At 36.7% G+C, this 14,984-nt stretch overlaps 1 long non-coding RNA gene across 2 annotated transcripts; it reads right to left on the reverse strand.

Annotated features, from left to right (window-relative positions):
* Positions 1 to 414: 414 nt before the first annotated feature.
* Positions 415 to 12,646, reverse strand: LOC132300097 (uncharacterized). 2 transcript variants are annotated; one of them, XR_009480286.1, is made up of 4 exons: positions 11,582 to 12,646; positions 6,890 to 7,888; positions 5,939 to 5,986; positions 415 to 637 (listed from the first exon to the last, which is right to left on the reverse strand). It is a non-coding gene; the product is annotated as an uncharacterized LOC132300097 (long non-coding RNA). The 2 variants fall into 2 exon arrangements; XR_009480287.1 differs by having other exon boundaries at positions 6,968 to 7,888; positions 11,582 to 12,641.
* Between the last annotated feature and the right edge of the window lie 2,338 nt (positions 12,647 to 14,984).

Raw genomic sequence — 14,984 nt, forward strand, 5'->3', positions numbered from 1 at the left:
CAGAATGTTGGACGGACAAAAACAAGTTCTTAAAATGAGTGTCAGGATTGCAAATGTTTTTGTGAGATGGTTGATGTAGTAGTGCTAATTGGAGGTAAAATGAGATGGTCGGCCATGGGCAACAATGGTCTATAATTTTTTTTTGATAAGTCAACAATGGTCTATAAATGTACTGATTAGGAAAAATGAGGTGGTTTTTGTTGAGGGTAATACTAGGGAAGGGGGACTAAAATTAATGAGTTGATGGTGTGATACTTTAAAATATGAGACATGGGTTGATCAGGCTCAAGTCCAAACCCGAGGAAAATATCAAACATTCAATATATAAACGAACACAGAATATAAAAAAAAATTAATTTAAGAAATAAAAATTATAAAACTGAAGAAATTACTAATATAAAATCCTTATAATGATAAAGAATAAAAATATACTCCAACTTTCCAAAACCTCCATGAGTACAACTCGGGAATCCCTCTAGTGGACCCCTAAACATAAGTACAACTGAAAACGAATTACTGAAAATAAAATCCTAAACTAAAACATAGAGAAAAGTCATAAGTAAACATTTGAATGAGTGTCTGTCTTCGATACGCATGATCAAGCTCTACGGTTGGAACCGTCCGGTACCTGAAAAGACTATAAGAGTGGGTCAGGCCCATGAACAAGTTCTAATCCAACTGCAATCTATATATACAGTGACCCGATACGTAGATACATCCTAGAAATCTCGCAATATCTAGTCTATAAGTATATATATCTACACTAAGGGACATTCACTGGACTACAAAGGGGTCTCAACCTGAATAGAAGGCAACACGCAAAAACGCACCCAAAGATAGGCACAAGTGCCTAAACCTAACAGGGTACACCTCAACCTATAATAGCCAGCTACTCATCCACTGCATATATGCACCCTAATCTACGAGCCTGAGACTCAAGCTCATCTCGTGATATCATAATCATATATTTAAAGTCCGATCTAAACCAAAGTATGTCATTCAATTGTTCACTGATCTGACATACCGTTCATAATCCAGATAGCCACTCAACTTATTCAGTTGATATGACTTAACTACATACAACAGTTAATCCATGCAGTCACTCAACTTGCTCAGTTGATCTGACCTAAATCTAAGTAGGGTTCAATGTTTACAATCCATTCCCTTATTCCAATACGGTAGGTCTTAGCGTTTTGAGCTAAACCACTCCTAGTATGCCACCGTCCCATACCGATGCATACAATCCTCAACATCCATGTAAATTACAAAACACAAATAATAGTTCAGCAATTTACAGTCATAATCCAGATAATTGCAAAATAGTGTTAAATATTTCAGTAATTAAAATCCGAACGTTAATCCATGTAATTGCAGAAAAGAGTTTAATATTTCAACAATTAACATCCAGAGTATGCATAAATCAAATCTAATAAATAAATGACCCTATCATGCATCAAAAATAAGATTTATAAATATACTATATCCCATTAAATTGCTAAAATTAACCTAAGCAATTAATTTCCTTCCATCCGTTAACAGCATAAAAAGTGCATAAATTTTATACTACTCGTCCCATTAACTTAGAGGTAAAGCTTATTCAATTAGAGGTCTTAATAACACCCAAAATTAAATACTTAATCCCTCTGTGAAGTCCCAGAATTAATCAGAATAGTTCAAACCCTCAAACAGTGTCAAACAGTGCATCAAAAAAATTCCAGAAAGTGTAAAATTGAGAGAGCCTGCTCTATGAACTTGGGAGCAGGCTCCCTAATGCATGGAGTCGGCTCCATGCCTCTTGGAGCCGGCTCTAAGGGTGTGGGAGCCGGCTCCCACTTCCATGGAGCTGGCTCTCTCCCCCTCTGAGAGCCTCTAGTCCAATCCTTCTCTGTTTCCGACCGCCTGCTTTGTCTCCGACTGCTTCCAACCTTACCGTTCTTCATCTAAACTGAACCTAGGGATCTTAAATCTCATCTAGTATTATTCTAGACCTTGGTTTATAACAGTAAGACTCAACAACAATGATTAAAACGGTAGCGACTTGTTATGCTAAAAACAGACGATAAACTCCATACATGCAATAATTAATTCAGATAAATTCAACAGACAATAGATAATCAATTTAACATATAATAATCATGCAAGATTCAATTAATGTTCAATTAATCTCCTAGAGCCTATCTAGGTGCACAAAACACAGGCCAAGGGGAGAGAGAAAGAAAAGAACTTGCTTGTGATTTCAGTTATGAAATCTCGGCGTCGTCTCTAAATTTCTGGCAATACTGAATACCGTCAAACCTCCAACTGCTATGGCTCAAATCCACAATCAACATCCTTAGTCCCCTCTGTTTTCCTTCTTGGTAGCCCTAACTGTGCCTCTATTCTCTCAACCCTCTCTTTACGTGAACAGACTATGGTTATGTGTTTAAAACCCTAAGCCACCGTAATAATATATTTATAGGCTTAGTTAAACTAAAACCCTAATTCTAATTTTAATCCGAGAAGGAAAAGATACTAATTAAATGTGTAAGCTAAGTCGGCCAAAACGTGAATTCTAATTTAAAGCTATAACCATTACACTAATTTAATACAATAAAAGAAAATACAAAATTCAATTAAACAACAATTAATCAAATAAATAATTAAAACAATTACCAATTAATCTATTAATCAAATCAAACAAATAATTAAAACAATTAACAATGAATCAATTAATCAAATAATCAAACAAAAATTAAAACAATTAACAATTAAGCAATTAATCAAATAATCAAACAAAAATGCACAAAAGCAATAATTAAAATGCCGATATTATCCTTTTAAAATTAGGGGTATTACAAATGGTAAGGAAAAATATGATAGAATGTGATTAATTGAGATTAACGTTTTACTGTCAATAACAAAAGAAGATTCATACAGCCAGTAGCCGGCCCAAATAGTTGGAAAAATACTTTATTGAGGGGAGTTTAAATTCAGATTTTTGCAGCAATGATATTGCTAACACATTCGTGTTTAAATGCTATATCATTCCACTTCTACTACTTAATTACATGTTCAATTTTGTCCTGTTATTAACCATTGAAGAACTTTGGCCTGTATTTGTTTTTTTCCCCCCTGAATTACTATTTTCTTTTTGTTTTTATGAAAATACAAAAGACAGAATGGATCAGCAATTGTCAGTACTGCAGCTCTGCCATATAGTGCAAAACTCGTATGAACAAAAGCAAATGACTGGGACACCTGTCCGAGGATCTGTTCTTGCATCTGCTGGGAACATGCAGGCCTGCTGGTCAGCCAGCTGGGGTTCAACTTGCACAGCACCATCTTGCCTATCAGCATATTTACCAGCAGCAGCAACAGCAGTTGCAACAACAACTCCAGTATTTTTGGGCAGGCCAACACCAAGAAATTGAGAAAGTTGCTGACTTCAAGAACCATAGCCTTCCCTTGGCAAGAATGGAGAAGATCATGAAGGCTGATGAGGATGTAAGAATGATTTCAGCCAAGGCACTAATTGTATTCACCAGAGCATGTGAGATGTTCATTTTTGAATTGACTTTGCGCTCTTGGAATCACACCGATGAAAATAAGAGGAGGACACTCCAAAAGAACGACATCGAAGCGGCAATACAATGCCTTTGACTTTTTGGTCGACGTTGTGCCAAGGGAGGATCCAAGAGATGAAGCACTTGCATTAATGCCCGATATTAAGAACAACCTGTGGAGAGCAAGCTTTCATGGTATGTTGAGATGAAGTATATCATATGGGAAGGGAAAGGCTTTTAATCAGCAGTGTCCTCTTGTTGACTGAGGGTGATGGGGGGATTGGATTTAGATTTAACCTCTTTATCCGTCCTGAATAACAAGGCTAAAGGTTTTCTTATTAATGTTACACTAACATTTGTTACGATGACGTCCTCAGATCTGAAGCATGTTCTTTTACTAAATACTTAATAAAATTTAACCGTGAAAAAACGTGAACCGAAAATGAGTAGGACAAGTGATTGTGATTGTATAAATCTCGTGACCGGTTTTCATACAGAGAAGATGTCGTTTTCACCTCATTGAACAAACAGCTAGGGGGGTTTGTACAATTATTTCTAATCTTATATGTGAAGTTTTCCTCTGTTTAGGACTATATTTTAATGATCTCAAATATTTGGGATCTGCATACATTTATGAACTGGTTCAAAAGAGAGTACTTTTGTTTTTTCAGCAGTCTCATTAGGTGTTTATTGGATATAGTTTTGTTTGGAGCAGAAGTTTTGACTAGTTTACTGGTGTATGCATCTCATTGTCAAGGAGCTTAATCATATTTTTATATAAATAGATCGAAAGTGTATGGATATATATTGAAACAAATAGCAGATGGATCAATGGATGGATATACAGATTAAAGAGTTCGTGGGTATAGAATATTATGCCAACACTACAAGGCATTGTGCCCACGCTTTTCACATATTATACATACAACTTCTTGTTGAGAATCTTTCTTTGATAAGCGGGTAGTGCCAGTGAGCATGTCATGGAATAAGGGTCTCATCACAGACAAGATCACGGGAGGTTGGGATCCGCAGCCCTCTTTATTCAATTAGGAGGAGGAGGAGGAGGAGAAGAAGCGCAGCCTTTCGACCTCAACTACGAAGAAATACATCCCGGATCCTTTGTTGATATATATTCTATTGAGGCTATTAGAGGTTGAGCAGTCCTAGAGTTCAGTGGTTGTGAACACTAGATACAAGCAAAACCTAGTCATGTGCAGTTGGGATTCAAAAACTGAACTCTATATATATATATATATATATAATAAGTGAACTACATGGGCATTAACCCAGATAGTCTAATCTCTCAGAGCTCTAGTAGGGACAATATTGTGGGCATGTGCGCACTCGTTTGCTTGTAACTTTCGAGAAGAAAATAAAAGTTACCGGATAGGAGTTAAAACATTTTTGCTTACCCATTTCCCTGCACAAGAGCACGGGCAAGGGGGAGAAACATGACAAAGGTGGGGTCGGGCCTAATGAAGGATCCTTTAGAAAGTAGGAGTTGAAAGGTTGCAAAATACCAAGAGTTTTTGCTTCAGTGGCATCCAACACTCAAAACAATCCTTATTAAAAAGGATGATCAGTATGCTCTGTTCATCTATCAAATGCCTGCATCCATATCGATAAGCAGGAGTTAACCACCCACAAAATATATCTTGACCATTGTCCTAAAGGTTCAGTTTTGCACCACAGCAATGCCATTCACGTTCACAACTCAAAAGGGTTATGGGTTCATAAAGGTCGGAACATCATGCCCCAAATGTGTGTGTGGTGGAGGGTTCAGTTTTGCACCACAGCAATGCCATTCAAGTTCACAACTCAAAAGGGTTATGGGTTCATAAAGCTCAGAACATCATGCCATTAGAATGTGTGTGTGTGTGTGTGTGTGTAGAGGGTTCAGTTTTGCACCCAAGCAAAGCCATTCAGGTTCACAACTCGAGGGTTATGGGTTCATCAAGCGCAGAACATCATGCCATTAGAATGTGTAGAGGGTTCAGTTTTGCACCACATCAATGCCATTCAGGTTCACTACTCAAAAGGGTTATGGGTTCATCAAGCTCAGAACATCATGCCATTAGAATGCGTAGAGGGTTCAGTTTTGCCCCACATCAATGCCATTCAGGTTCACTACTCAAAAGGGTTATGGGTTCATCAAGCTCAGAACATCATGCCATTAGAATTTGTGTGTAGAGGGAGATGCTGCAGAACTTTAATACTTGTAACAACTCGAACCCGAGGGTTCGAATCGCTAATCAGTTCCTTATCCGAACCCGAGGTCAACTAAGGGCACTACCGTCCTTTCCTATGTCGGTACATAATACAATTAATAATTATAATAACAATAATGATAATGATGGGATTATAGCCATAAAATATGTCAAAAACAATCCACTAACCCGTCAAAACCTGTGGAGGAGCGTCGTCCGCTATTTCCCTTTCTTATCCTGAAAAATGTTAATAATAGAATGGGGTGAGCCGATCGCTCAGTAGGAAGTGTCTAAGACACACCTCTTACGATCCCGTGAATCCATACGAGGAATAGAATACAAGTAAATGGGATCATGCCCCGGGGAAAGCAAGTAAAGCAGCGGTGATATAACAAATACATACGCAAGTCGTTTACCACCAAATATACAATGTATGCCAACGCAATGCCATGCCATGCAATGTCGTTCCCCATTTCTGAAACAATACCGTTTTAACTTCCAAACCGTTAGTGCAATCCGCCCCAAGGTACCTCCAAGGCGTCACAAATGGAGGGTTGACTAACTATCCACGACCACAAGGCACCTCCAAGGCGTCGCATCCAGCTTAGTTAGCTCAACCATACTCCCTTCTAGGCTACACTAACAACACGGACCACTAGGCGCCTCCTAGGCGTCCGGTTTTCGCAAATACCTTTAAAAATATTTTCCCAAAAACAATTTCATTTATTTTTAAAATAAACTTTTCCCTTTACTTTCCCAATGGTAATGCATGAATTATGAAATTCCTTCAATGCTATGACAATATAAAAATTTCATACATATCATCCACATCAATTAGACACGTTTAAAACATGAATTTCCACACAATATCACATTCTTACATTTCTAATTCATGGTATTTTAATATATACAAATCCAACAACTTAAATACATAATGCTTAAATTAACATCATTTAAGCATGTATCATTTCAACAACGCGGCTATCACATAATCACACACTTTCTACAACATAAAAAAAATCACATATACAATATATAAATTACATCTCAAGAATTTAACACAATATAAACATGCTTGTACATCAATTAAAGGAGATTTACTCACAAAGCTCAAAGAAATGGGTTTTAGAACATCCCTACCTCAATTTTGTAAAATTCCTTCAAATAGGTTCAAATTTTCGAAAATTCTTAGAGTGGCCAAAAGCTGAAATTGCTTACATCAACTTGAAGATTTCACCGAGCTCTTCAATTTGCCGCAAACGGCACCCAAAAACTCCAAGGAATGAAAGAGAAATTGAAGCTTGAATTTTGCAAAAGAAAAAAAGAAAAGAAAAAAAAAAAAACAGAAAGGGAGAAGAGAGAATCAGATCGGGAGAGAGAGAGAGAGAGAGATAAGGTGATAATGGCCTTTTGGCCAATAAAAGCAATTATGGTGAGTCCCACCATTTTTTTTTTTTTTTCTTTTTCTTTTTTAACATTAATTATATACCACACACACACATATATATATATATATATCATAAATATTACAATACTTTAATTTGGTCATTGCAAATATTTACAAACCACCACCAAGCCAGTAGCTTAGTGGTATCCCCTCCTTCCAACGTGAAAGGTAGAGGGGTTCAAGTATCCCAAGAACATGGACGGAGATCTTTGTCAGGACAAAAAAAATTCAGAAACTTTGCAAACTACCACCAAGGCCAGTAGCCTAGTGGTATCCTCTCATTTCAACGTGAAAGTAGAGGGTTCAAGCATCGCCAAGAACATGGACCGAGATCTTTGTCAGGACGAAAAAATACAGAAACTTTACAAACCAGAAATTCTAATTGAATATATACAACTACATGCTTGGGTGAAAAGTTTCTTGACTATAACACGATCTTAATTACTAGCTTTGCTGTTGACCCTTCATCCCAATTCCTTCAAGAATTCCATCAGTACCAAAATTACCAGAAATTTTTTGAGGATCTACTGGACCTGGCAGCCTAAAAGAGATGGATAAGTGGCCTGGTGGACAGAGGTTCTGAGATTGCATTTCGAACATTTGGGAGTACCTGGAAACTGTTTTTTCACCTGTGGTTGTCACTCCCCTTATCAGTACTTTGCCATCATTTTCGACTTCGCAACATAGTACTCCTACAATAAACATATCGTAGTCTCCATCAATGGTAGTGAAAGCCAATAAGGGAAAAATATAGAACTGAGACCAACAACATAGGGCAGTTTATATAGTCTAATTTTGCGATTTTATATGAAGGGCCAGAATGATCATTGAAAAGAAGAAAAGAAAAAAGGGAGACCACAAAAGCGATAGTGCAAAGCAGAAATAACAATTTCATTTTTATGAAGAAAAAAAAAATGGCACATTGTAATAAGCAGGGACTTCAAAAACCAAAATGACATCTGCTTATAATCTCTCTTACTAATGTTATTCAGATAAATATAGTTCAAGTATGCACAATATAAAAAGAAGCCCTGAAAATAAATTACTTTGACAAAATAGATAACTATGCATTAACAACTACCATGGAAAGCTATGCCCCTATCCATCACATTTTACCAATGGACACTAGTCTAGATGGTATAAGCTCTCCTCTCACATGGGGAGGTTTGAGTGTTGAAGCCTCAGTAGGGACAAAATATAGTGGTTGTGCGCGTTTGCTTGAACTTTCGAAAAAGAAAAAAAAATCCATCTAAAGTAATGATATCCAGTGATTGGTAAAATCTTTAATCTGGCAAAAAACTTGCTTTCATCCCTCTTCGCCCCAGGAAGGGACATGCGGAACAGGTAGGAATCCTCACTTTCCCCAATGTCAATAAGTCCAATAACTGGTCCAATCTGCCCCATTGCTGCACTCCCTGTAAGTGCAGATCCACTTTTGGTTGCAGATAGAATGTCTTCCCACTATTCCATGGTTGGATGAGAAGGAAGAAATATCATACTTGGCCTAAGTGGCTCCCCAAGCGTGGTGTCTACTTCTGTTGGCAATGGAGCCATATAACTGTGTCGAAGGCAAACCATTACAAGGTAGTCTACTGATAGGTTTAATAGCATGTACATGCTGCAGACCATCTTTGGGCTAAGGGACGTCATTTAAGTGATCTGTTGTATGAGAATTATGACAAGACCTAAGGATTGGCAACATTCCATTAGATTCAACCTCCTGAACTTCCACGTCGTATAACACATCGCCCTTCACAAGAGGGTGCAACCTTGCGCCATCTCTATCCAAAAGGAAATCTTTAACCCGGTTAGCCTCTTAAACCTTTCAACATCCTCAGGCTTAATTTGATCTTGATCAGTACCTGATTTGGACATGCAATCTCATCTATATTAAGTTTTTGATCCGATCACTACTTGAAATTGATTGATTTTTTTTTTTTTTTTTTTTTTTTTTTTCTAACAAAAGAAGAATTGATAAGATACTCACACATCTACACTACTCCTACAAAAATTTGAACTCAACCTTTTAATTTGAAATGTGGGAAAAATCACTGCACTATACAACCTGTGGTAGGAAATTGATGAACTCTCTGCATGGTGATAAATGAATGTGAGGTAGAATAATCAATACATTGATTTTGATCATGTACATTCAAAATTTCAAAGGACAACAGAATGCAACACGAATAATCAATCTTGCTGCTCACCCATATATATGAGCTTTCCCACCTTGAGGGTGACGAGGATTCACATAATAAGTATAAACTATAAACAATAGCGTTCATCAACATTGTGTAAAATCTGAAATTTCATTGACTTCTATGTGGTGGTGTTGTTCTTGAAAATGAGGATACTTGTACTCCGGAGAAAGGTATGAAGTTGCATTAGTATTCAATAACTCTGGCCATGGTCTAATACAAAGAAATGCACATAAATGTGTGTGGGTGGGTGGGTGGGTGGGTGTGTTATGATGCATAGTAATTAACTTAGCATGCATACTGTAGACTCAGGGAGCACTATATAAGTTAAAGTGTAATGGAGTATCAATTACCAACCTACAAAAACAGAAGGGTTCCTCTGTAACCAGTATCCACAATATCAAATAATAATTTAGCATGCATATTGCAGACTAACGGAGCGACATGAAATGTATAGCATTTATCTTTTCCTGAATTTATATTATATGTAGCTCCTCTGTGTTGATACAATGCTGAAAACCAAAAATGGAATACATTTATTTGCAAAGGTACAAAATCCCTTTAGATTAGAACCATAAACGAAGCATTTTATTTAAAATGAAGCATTCCCACAAGCTTTTCATGCATCACTGACTCGCTGGCTATCTTTGACTTCTTGCCTTCTACACCCAAGCATATATATATACACTCAGAAAGAAGCACAAACTCTCTGATAGCTTTATACTTGGTCAGCCACATCAAAATTCTTATGTATAAATGCATTCCAGATGACAATAATGGATTAGATTGTCATCTTCTTCACTAACTCTGCCTCCCAAAATCGCTTGCTCAGGTAAAAAAAATCAACCATGCAACCATATAGTGCTCTATCTCTGGCATTGTACCATAAAAGACCTCTCATTGATGTAAATTGTCTTTGCTCTTCCACCATACAAGATGTCCACTTGTACTTAAAACCCAAATGTTGTGATTTCATCACAGTTAAAATGCATTCATCGCTTCTTCACCATAACCATGCATAGTAAGCCTATAAAAATGTTCCATCCTGCAGGAATCTTTCTTTTCTTTTTGCAAAATGCAAAAACAATTATTTGACAAAAGTGTCCTGCTGGACAGCGGGTGGTGGATGCCTTGTCCTAGAGTGCTAGGTTTCTTTAAACTAAATTTTACACGTGTATTATTACACATCACAGCCCCCAAAAGAAACAAACATCACCTATAAACCAGTCACAACATTATTAATTTATTAGACATATTTATAATAGTTCAACAGTCAGCCATGACTAGAATCCATGACTTAGCCCTAAAAAGGAGAAAAAACTAAAATCTCATGCTACACCATGATAGACAAATGGTAATGCATGGTTCAAACACTTCCCACTAAACATTGTATTGCATAATTTTTCCCATGTAAAATAAAAAACCTTCCTTAGCCTCTACAAGATGCCATAGGTCTATTGAAGAATAAACAGCAAATTCCTATACATTCTTTAGAAATATAGAATTTCAAATGGTGGGTAATGAGACGAGAACCAACAAGCTAGCTCCTAAGCTCAATGTCCTTAAAACCTCCCATAAGCATTACCAGACCATTTTTTTGTTGATATGCTTTGCAATGGAGCTAGTCCAAGCCACCAAATTCCACTTGAGAATGCATCAGATACTCATAATCCTACTCTCACATTTGCACCAGATACATACGTATGTAGTATATAAGTATTACAATAAACATCCGTTTTGCCTGAACCCCCCTCATTTGGTACAAATGCAAGGATGATGATGCTGATAAACATCCATTTGAAGTCTATTTTTTCCATGTGATAGTAAATGCAACTACATTGTTGGAGCAAAAGTATGTATGCATGTTGAGTGAGAAACACGTTGACAAGGCTTGTGGAGAAGCAACAAGATGCATGAAAAAGGGTTAAGCACCAATGTTATTGTTTCAAGATATCAAAGTTTACCGCTCATGCATGTAAATTCAACAGTAATCAATACAATGTTGTAACCAATTTCAGTCTATTATATTCAAGAATTCTCAAATCTAGGGTTTTCCTCAATTCAAAGAGTAAAGAATCTGATTGCCAAAATGAACAAAGAAATGAATTAAAATATATATATATATATATATATATATATATATATATATATATATATATTAAAAAAAACTTATACTTTAAGAAGTACCTTTTCTATTGCATTGCTCTTCTCCTCCTCCTTGTCCTAACAATCTCCATTGCCCTACAACCCTTAGCCCATTTCTGCAAATCTTCTCTCTTCAACCCCACACCCACCAACAGAACACTAAAACAAAACCCTAAAATCCAATCTTTAGCCCCTCTCTTCCACCCATTAATCAAAACCGCAAACAGAGCCAAACCAAAACCCAAACCCAAACCTCCCCAAAACACATCCTTATCCATTTCTTTCCCCAACACCAACCACAACCCCAGACCATGAGAAACCCTAAAAATCCCAACTTCTTCTTTCTCTTTCTCTTTCCCTTCCTCTTCCTCCTCCACCCATCAAAGCCTCCCCCTCCAAAACCCTTAGGAAACCCTAATCTCCAGTTTTTCCACTTCCAAATTCTCCGATAAGCAAACCCAATGGCTCTGGTAAGATATTGAGATTTGACGCAACGAAACCAACCAATTCGAGTATGAATTTTCTTGATCTTTGTGACCCAAATCGCCTTTTGCTATTTCTTGCACATATAATTTGATTTTGTGTGAGAGGTTGATTCGAAAGTGAAAGCAAATGTGAAGAGAATTGATTGGGAAAAAAAGAGATTGGAGGGTCTAGTTACAGAGATGCTGTTATTTCGTAGAAAACTCGATCTTGCTATTTGAATCGAAAGAAAGGAATGCTTCTGAGATGAGAGGTTGGGGTTTGAATTGAAGGGTCTTCTGCATTTTGCTCTCTCAGTTTCTGTGGTTCTTCAGAGTAGAATGTGATATTTGTTACTGTTTGAAATTTTGGAATAAAGTGACCGATGCAAAGAGGTTTTAATTCTGAAGTATGGGAATAAGCTTTTTTGGAAAATGGTTTTTTTAGTTCTGAAATACGCAAAATAAGGCAGTTGAATCTTTCATAACTATTCAAAAACATCGAGTTAAACAATATGGTGTCTACTCATAAGTTTTTAATTTCATTTTATGAGGTAGGAGGGGATATAAAATGATAGAAATGGGAGCTTTGGCCTTTTTTTTTTTCCCTTCTCTTTTCTTTGTCATTTGGATGGAGAGTATTTGATGAATAGTCCAAGAGGTACCGTGGTCGTAGAGATTTTTGCACAAATATTTGGCATTTCAACATATTATTTCCTATTTTAATACATTAATTTTATTGAAATATTGTGTTGAAAGATGATTTAAAACATAATATCAATGGTTTTAAAACATCAGCCCAACAAATTGGTCAGATTTGTGGGCTTAAGTATTATGATTTTGTTAAAAATCACCCTATCAAGCCACAATAGAGACAAACAAAACACATTAGAGCGAATGATCTAGACGCTTGGGAGTTGAGAACCAAATACAATGTGTAAAATATTTTTCAAGGAAAAAGTTGCAAAAATTGCAATCACTTTGCTACAGTTTCCTTGTTTTCACCGCGGTGTTCTCCTAAAAAGAAGGGAAAGAAAAATTGTAGAGCTTTCTCCTAGTCCTTGAACCACATTGGATGGAAGCTTCAATGACTTCTTGAAGTTGAGGAGCAACCTTCTAGTTTTTCTGAGGATTCTTCTCTAGGATTTGTTGGATTGTGGAATGCTTGAAGTGGTATACATGAAATGATTGAGGGTTTAATTAATCAAAAGTCCACTTCCAAATTTCAATTCTGAAACCCCTCCTGTTTTATACCACATGCATTTAATTTAATTTAATTTCTCTTTCTTTAGTAATTTATGATGTGTACCCTGCCTCTTGACTTATTTATATCTCACTAAAATAATTTTTATTTGATATAAAATGTTAAACTTTATTATCATTTTGAATGTTTGACACAAAACTGCTTTATTGCACCTTTGAATTGTAAAATAATACCTTGTACAAGTAGTTAGGTGTTAAGTTTCACTTGTAACATTAGGCCATTAAAAAGGTTATTGTCAGTCCCTTCGTATTCATGGTTTTCAAAATTTGTCTACACATGTAGGAGGCACCCCCGTTGTAAGTGTTAGAAACTTCTTCCCGAGTGATGTAGGACGTCAAACATAAGTTGTAATTTTGTTAAGAAGTGAAAATTGTTTAGTTAGCTGAGGGGATTGAATAGAGCAAACCACTTGCCAATTTATTTCTCCCCAGCTAAATCTTTCTTGGAATAATAGTGACAAATTAATCATCAGAGCTCTGCATCCAGCTCTATATAAATTTATATATGGACCAACCAAGTGTATCTGGCAAAACTTTGAAAGAAAATAAAGTCTCTCATTCCAAAGCAGGAGAAGGCTACCATGGATGCAAAGAGTCTTGAAAGAGAAAATCCCACTCGTGCCTCAGTTTTTGGAGTGAAGCATGACCATTGTGTCATTTTTCCAGCCAATGTGAGTATGGTTGCACAATTTGTAGAAAGAAGAAGCAAAAGCTGGTAATAACTCCATAATCAGTGTGTGTGTGTGTGTGTGTGGTCAATAATCAATATAGGTACCTTAAAATCATCCATTCTATGCAGGTTTATTCAGACTAAAGGCAAACAAGATCGCTTTATTATACTGTGCTTCACATTTCTTCGAACTGAGTGATGATCTTGAACTAGGAAATCTTATTCCAAAAACAGAAGATTTTCTAAGTTTCGTGATTTTTTCTTCATTGAAAGACACATTTCAAATTTTAAGGAGTTGTGAATATGTCACCTCATGGGCCAGAGAGTTGCAAATCTCGAAAATATGCTCAGAAGCCATTGCTTGGAAGGCCTGCACTGACCCCAAAGCAATTTGTTTCGATTACAATGATGGAAATAACTCAAGCACACAAAGGGTAGTTGACAGTAGGTGGTTTGAAGACATTTCACCTTAGCTTGTCGGATCGTGTATAGCTCATTGGACTGTGAAGTGGCTTTCGCGAGTCAAGTTTGGACTTGACAATCTAACTCACAAATATATGACCTTCCAGATGCAAAGAGTTACTATTGAAAGTTTGACAAGGGTACTTCCTATAGAGGAAAATTCAGTTTCCTGCAATTTTCTACTTCACCTACTCAAGATTGATCTGGTTTTGAAAATTGATTTTGAATTACCCATTAAGCTAGAAAGAAGAACAACCTTCATGTTGGAGAGTTGTCGCGCCAAAGATCTCTTGGTTAGCTATGGTCAGATTGATGAGGCATATGATACGGCAGTTGTTGCTAAAGTGGGGTGGTAGCTTATGTTTCTTCTGTTTCAGATAATCCTGGATGAGCAATTCTTGCTATTGGAAGGTTGGCGGACGAGTTTCTTATGCTTGTGGCAAAAAGTAGTAATCTTGCAGCCAAACATTTTCGGTTGCTGGTTGAAGCATTGCCAAGAAATGCCCGGTATTGTGATGACAACCTCCACTGAGCTATAGACATGTTCCTCTCGGTATGCAACAATTTTCCTCTCATACTTTTGGTTAAA

Source organism: Cornus florida, unplaced genomic scaffold, assembly GCF_030987335.1.
Source record: "Cornus florida cultivar Cherokee Brave unplaced genomic scaffold, ASM3098733v1 CherokeeBrave_3.0.0_Hap2_Chr03, whole genome shotgun sequence".
Taxonomy (NCBI): Eukaryota; Viridiplantae; Streptophyta; class Magnoliopsida; order Cornales; family Cornaceae; genus Cornus; species Cornus florida.